Source organism: Schistocerca nitens, chromosome 10, assembly GCF_023898315.1.
Source record: "Schistocerca nitens isolate TAMUIC-IGC-003100 chromosome 10, iqSchNite1.1, whole genome shotgun sequence".
NCBI classification, from domain to species: domain Eukaryota; kingdom Metazoa; phylum Arthropoda; class Insecta; order Orthoptera; family Acrididae; genus Schistocerca; species Schistocerca nitens.
In genome coordinates, this window is record NC_064623.1 from 167,757,616 (window position 1) to 167,764,388 (window position 6,773).

Consider the following 6,773-nt stretch of genomic DNA (forward strand, 5'->3'; position numbering starts at 1 on the left):
TTCAATGGCCAGTAGTGTAGAAACGCATCTACCGACTGTCGTTTATGTCGTACGACTCCTTCTTGGTGCTGTGTTTTTTTTCCGTCAATGTATATGATTTATTCTGTTCCGGCGTAACCACAAGCGCCGGCAGCAAGACGAAGAACGCACGAGAAGGAAAGGCTATGATACGACGTCAGCCAACAGCTCGCTGACAAGGAGCACACCACGCAGGAGCGGCGTTTACAAGAGGAGAATATAAGGGCCGCTCCTGACAGCCCCGACCGCACAGTAGTGGTTGGTTGGTTGGTTGTGTGGGGGAGGAGACCAGACAGCGAGGTCATCGGTCTCATCGGATTAAGGACGGACGGGGAAGGTAGTCGGTCGTGCCCTTTCACAGGAACCATCCCGGCATTTGCCTAAAGCGATTTAGGGAAATCACGGAAAACCTAAATCAGGATGGCCGGACGCGGAATTGAACCGTCGTCCTCCCGAATGCGAGTCCAGTGTGCTAACCACTGCACACAGTACTGGACCGGCTGTAGCAGGCCGGGGCGGTTAGAAGACGGAGACCAGCAGAGGTCTACGACAGCAGCTGTTAGTGACCCATATCGATTGCTTGTACGGACACAGTATATAGAGAGGGAGACTGACTATTTGCATGTCGCCCATCGCTTGCGACAAGTTCTTATTCATACAAAGTATTGTCAATCTTCTTTATAGTAATGAAAACTATTAATGTGTGAGCCGTGTATCGACTCGTGCTACACCTTGTGTTTAGATTGCATTGGTTTTCCTTCTCTTCCCCTGACATGTTTGTTTGATATGTTGTCTGTCATTGAGTAGCTGCTTGGTTGTCTTTTCTCTCTGCTATCGATATCTGCGTTTTTGCTTCCGGGAAGCTGCTATGGAGGAAGTGAGATCTTTGACCGGTTGTAACCTAGGGTGGTGGCGCGGAAGTAGGGGCGTGGCGGGGAGAGAATCTGGTGGACACGGGAGTGCAGTGTGGCTCTTCAGCGCGAAGCAGGCGTGGTCGGTTGTACCGAGTCGCCACGTGATGTATGTCGGTAGTGTAACGAGCGGGTCGGGTTGACGGAAGAGCTCCCCGCGTGTTGGTTGTATACAGAATCGCCCCACGAGTAGTTGCTGTTCATTTCGCCTTGGTGGGACGTTAACAAGCTTCTTTAAGTCCTCCGTTTCAACACTGGAGTTTAAAAAGGAGACACCTAACATGAAAGAGCGGTCACTACCCGTCAACGTTGCAGAGAAGACGTGAACTCCGGTGACAGAGCGTGTTGTCGCGAGACCGTGGTGTGTCGGGTACACTGGCGACGCGTGCGCGGTCGGATGTGTGGATCCTTGCCATCGAAGGTCGTGTACTGCCTGTTCGAGCATAACTGCAAGTTCAGTTAGTGGAAGGTTTAATCATTAAGTAATATGTTTGCGTAACCAGTGTCTCTTCTGCCTTGTGGCCTCCGGCGACCGGGTTTCCTGTCCCTGGCACCGGTGTTATTGAAAACAGTGATCTTTCCTCCTCCTCTCGTTACTGCCCGATAGGAGTTGTAGTTTTGGCAGATTAACCGTTTCGCTATTCTGTCGTGTGTTACGAGCAAATTCATGATTCTTGTTGGTTGATCATGTGGTCGCTCATTCAGGACTGTGTGGTGTAATGTTTCCTTGCACGAGGTTAGCTCTAATTCTGTCAGCAAGTTAAGCCATCTTATTACAAGTTTTCGCTGGCTAAAAGTCGGTGCAGTGACCAGCCTGAGAGTGGCAATTGTGTTTACGGGCGTATTTAAATTGGTCAGTATTCTGCCTAGCCTGAGCATCCATGAGTGGGTGATTTGTGGCCCCCTTACACGGGTCCGTCATATCTGTTATGTTTAATGATATTCCAGGACACTTTTGTTTAAAAACTTTTTTAAATTCCTCCATTCCTTTATTGCCATTAATCGTGTGTTTGCTGAGACCTTTGATTTTTTTTTAATGGCGGTGTTGGTAGCTTCACTACCTCACCGTACTTTATTAACAAAGTTCTGTATTTACTGTAGTAGCCTGTTTACTAATGTTCTCTAAAGTTTTTTAAACTGTTCTATTGCTATAAATTACTTGATTGCCGTTAGCGGCGTGTTTAAGAGGCTGTTATTGCCGTACTGCTAGTTTCTGTAAGATATGAATAAAACATTTGTCTGTGAAAATCTCAACTCGACAGTAAACTACTAGAAATTTGGCCCCGTTTCCCAACTTGTGTGTGGTTGTAGTAACCGTAACCACTGTGTGAGTCTATGTGATTTGCTTGAACTGTTGTATAGCTATCCGAGAACGCAGTACCCTTTAGGCACCCTATAAGCGAGGAGTGGGCAGGAGCCCACGTATTCGGTTTCTTACCACAACTGTCTACGTTTCTGTGAAAATACGTACGCAATTGCGGAAGAGCTGGTAATACGAAATCATCTAAACGTAGAAGAAACGCAGAAGAACTATGATGTGGTTGCCATCAATGCAGAAACTGCCCTGGGTAGCATCTAGTTCTGGGCAAGCCCTGTAATAACAAAACTGGGTCCTAAACGCTATTAGCTGGTTGGCGTTTATGGCACTATCGGTAATGCGTTTTCGTAGGCATCTGGGACACGGAACGAAGCTGTCCAGAGCTTTAATTTCTGATGGATGATCTGACGAACAACTTGCCCTTGATATTACGACACACGGAAAACGAGATAAGACTCTTTCTATCTTATCGTTCCTCGAGAGAGCCCAACGATATAGCAGATACGTCTTGTAGCAGCAAGTTGAGCACACAAAGAGAAAGAATATTTTAATGTTATACTTTTTGCGTCTTTATGCACCGCTGTAGTATTGTGTGAATGTGTGTTTCTCAGACTATCAGGTGCGAGATTTAGTAACAAAATAGTTAAAAGGCAGCAGCAATTTACAGTGAATTCTGTGGATCTACTCGGCCATCGGTTGTATTTATAGCACGTGTTGTTATCCAGTATCAATTACAGTTTGTGACACAATGTGGCAGTTTTACGAGCACCAATTCCTGAAGAACTTGTGGCTGTCAATACCGGGCACTCACAGATTTAACCACTTGACTGAGTAAATACTTTTCGTGAATTGTCTGCTTACTCATCTGGCGTTGCATAGTCATTCATTCATTGTGTCTACTAGCACGCTGTCGCCGGGAAATAGGCTCTAATAATTCCGCCCAGATGTATTTTAAAGTCACAAATAGGTTCAATTTAACGTGTACCAGAAGCAGTGTCGGATAGCTCCAGGAAATGCACCAGACACGTGACTTCAGCAACAGAATTAACTCCTTTTTCCTGGTTTGTAATATCTTGCAGATCATTCACATATTGTTTTATGTATATTTTAATTCGTTAGTTGCCAGCCGGAGTGGCCGAGCGGTTCTAGGCACTCCAGTCTGGAACCGCGCGACCGCTACGGTCGCAGGTTCGAATCCTGCCTCGGGCATGGATGTGTGTGATGTCCTTGGGTTAGTTAGGTTTAAGTAGTTCTAAGTTCCAGGCGACTGATGACCTCAGAAGGTAAGTCGCATAGTGCTCAGAGCCATTTGAACCAGTTTGAATTCGTTAGTTACCACCCTGGTAACACCAAAGATCTGCCGCAGTCTTACTTTGCTACTGTTCTAAGAGTACAATGTCCAGTCACATTAATGTAACCGCCTGTCAGCAGCCTGAATATCAACATTTTGCGGCATGGAATGCTGTGAGACATGCAGAAAGTCAATGTGTTTCTGGAATGCCCTGTCGTGCAGAGATGGCGGTACCATACCAGAGTCGTTAACGCCTGTCGACACCACAGACATTACGGATAGCTCGCTGTAAACCACAGTAACCAGTAGGAGGCACTCGAGAATAAACCCCCTCTCAGTACAGCAGCACCATCATGCTGATGTCAATATAGTGTCGAGCGTTGAAGAGCTCGGCCCAGTTTGTGACATCACCTGAAGCAGTCAGTTGTAGTGTAGGACCAACAAGTTTTTAAAGTTCCAGGTGAACGCGTAGTGCTGTACATGTCGAAAATTGTACCTAAGGATAATAGTTTCTTACTTAGTGCATCAAGTAATGCTTTCATGGTCAAATGAAAATTGTAAATATCGACTACTCCTTTGGCAAAAAAGTCTGTCAAAGTTAAGTAAAACCTTTATTCGTTTATATAATAAAGTCAAATAATATTTCATGTGTTCTAGTTTGATGAGCTTTCTGTCAGAGCAGTCTAAGAACGCACAGTTATGGCCAGACGAAAGTAGGTTCATCTGGTCGCAACATGGAAAGTACCGATAGGTTTGTGTAGCCACGCCGACTCCAGTGCTGTGGGCATCTACACTAGGTTACTTGGCTGGGGATCCATGGCATGAACAGTACCAATCGACATGGTCCCATAGATTCTCGATTGAGTTTAAATCCAGCGAGTCTGGTGTCCAGGGGAGTACAGTGAAACGCATCCTGATGCTCTTTCAACTATGCACATACACTGCGTGCTGTGTCCCCAAGGACAATGCATACTTGTTCTTAAATGACTCTGAGCACTCTGGGACTTAACATCTGAGGTCATCAGTCCCCTAGAACTTAGAACTACTTAAACCTAACCAACCTAAGGACGTCACACACATCCATGCCCGAGGCAGGATTCGAACCTGCGACCTTAGCGGTTGCGTGGTTCCAGACTGAAACGCCTAGAACCGCCCGGAAATAACGGCCGGCTGCATACCTGTGTTGATGCACTGTGCCTTCCAGAATGACTGCGGAATGGCATGCTCAGAACTACTACTCTTGCTTTTCTAGGTAACCAACCAGAAAAAAATATTAAGGCGTGGATGCCTCCTGTTAGAAGAAGGTGATGCTAAGACAATCGAGCATCACCATCACTATTACTGCCAGCAATTTAGATGGTGCAGTAGTTAGGACACTGTATTCGTATTCGAGAGGACGCCAGTTCAAATTCCAGTTTCGCCACCCAGATTTACAGTCTCCACCACGTCCCTTAATCGCCTAAAGAGAGTGTTGGAATGGTTCCTTTGAATGGGCATGACCAATTTCATTCGTCAACCAATGTTCATGCCCTGTCTCTAATGGCCTTGTCATCTACAGGATGTTAGTTGCACTAACACTACCACCATCACCAATACAATCAAGATTAGGTCCCACTATTCCTCTGTCACCATTAAACCAATACCATCATTTGTAAGAACTAATATTTCTGTGCTGCCTCTTCCTCCCCCTCCCTCCACAACTACTTCTTCTTCTTCTCTTTCTACTGCTACCACCACCACCAATAATGATTATGCTATAATGACAAACACTAACACTTCCATTGCTATAAACACTAACATTTCTACTATTTCCCTGTTATTGCCACAAGACGTCCAATACTAAGGTCACCATCACTTCACTACCACTGCTGCCATGATTAATACCATTACCATTATCACTATCACTTCCACTCATCACCCCCACCACCACCACCACCATCACTATTACTAACACTACTATCACTACCATTGATACTTCAATCTACTATTACATCTTCTACCTTACAACTAGTGCGACAATTACTGTGATCAGTACCATCATTATTGCCTTTGCCACTATTAATATTACTCCCATTGCTACCAGCATCAGCACTACTACAAACACCTTCAAAATTATCTCTGCTGCCTCAGTTAGTATTACCATCACTATTTACTTATTATTACCATTACCACCCCCAATTATTATTACTACTATCACTACTACTTCTACGCTGCGAATACTATTACCAAAATCTCTGTCCAAATAGGCATCACATGATGAAGGGGCATGTGGTTAGCAGACCACTCTCCCAGCCATTGTCAGTTTTCGTGACCAGAGCCTCTATTTCTTAATAGTGTTGCTCCTCAACTGGTCTCACAAGGGCTGAGTGCGCCCTGTTTGGCAATGGCACTCCGCAGACCCAGACAGTCACCCATCCAAGTTGCTAGCCAGCTTCCAGCAGCACTTAACTTTGGTGATCTGATTGGAACCCCTGTTACCACTGAGGCAAGACCATTAGCATTACTACCATCACATCTATCATCAACATTACTCCCTTCGTGAATATCACCATTACCCTTATTATTACGAGGGCAGTTCAATAAGTAATGCAACACATTTTTTTCTGAAACAGGGGTTGTTTTATTCAGCATTGAAATACACCAGGTTATTCCCCAATCTTTTAGCTACACAACACTATTTTTCAACGTAATCTCCATTCAATGCTACGGCCTTACGCCACCTTGAAATGAGGGCCTGTATGCCTGCACGGTACCATTCCACTGGTCGATGTCGGAGCCAACGTCGTACTGCATCAATAACTTCTTCATCATCCGCGTAGTGCCTCCCACGGATTGCGTCCTTCATTGGGCCAAACATATGGAAATCCGACGGTGCGAGATCGGGGCTGTAGGGTGTAAGAGGAAGAACAGTCCACTGAAGTTTTGTGAGCTCCTCTCGGGTGCGAAGACTTGTGTGAGGTCTTGCGTTGTCATGAAGAAGGAGAAGTTCGTTCAGATTTTTGTGCCTACGAACACGCTGAAGTCGTTTCTTCAATTTCTGAAGAGTAGCACAATACACTTCAGAGTTGATCGTTTGACCATGGGGAAGGACATCGAACAGAATAACCCCTTCAGCGTCCCAGAAGACTGTAACCATGACTTTACCGGCTGAGGGTATGGCTTTAAACTTTTTCTTGGTAGGGGAGTGGGTGTGGCGCCACTCCATTGATTGCCGTTTTGTTTCAGGTTCGAAGTG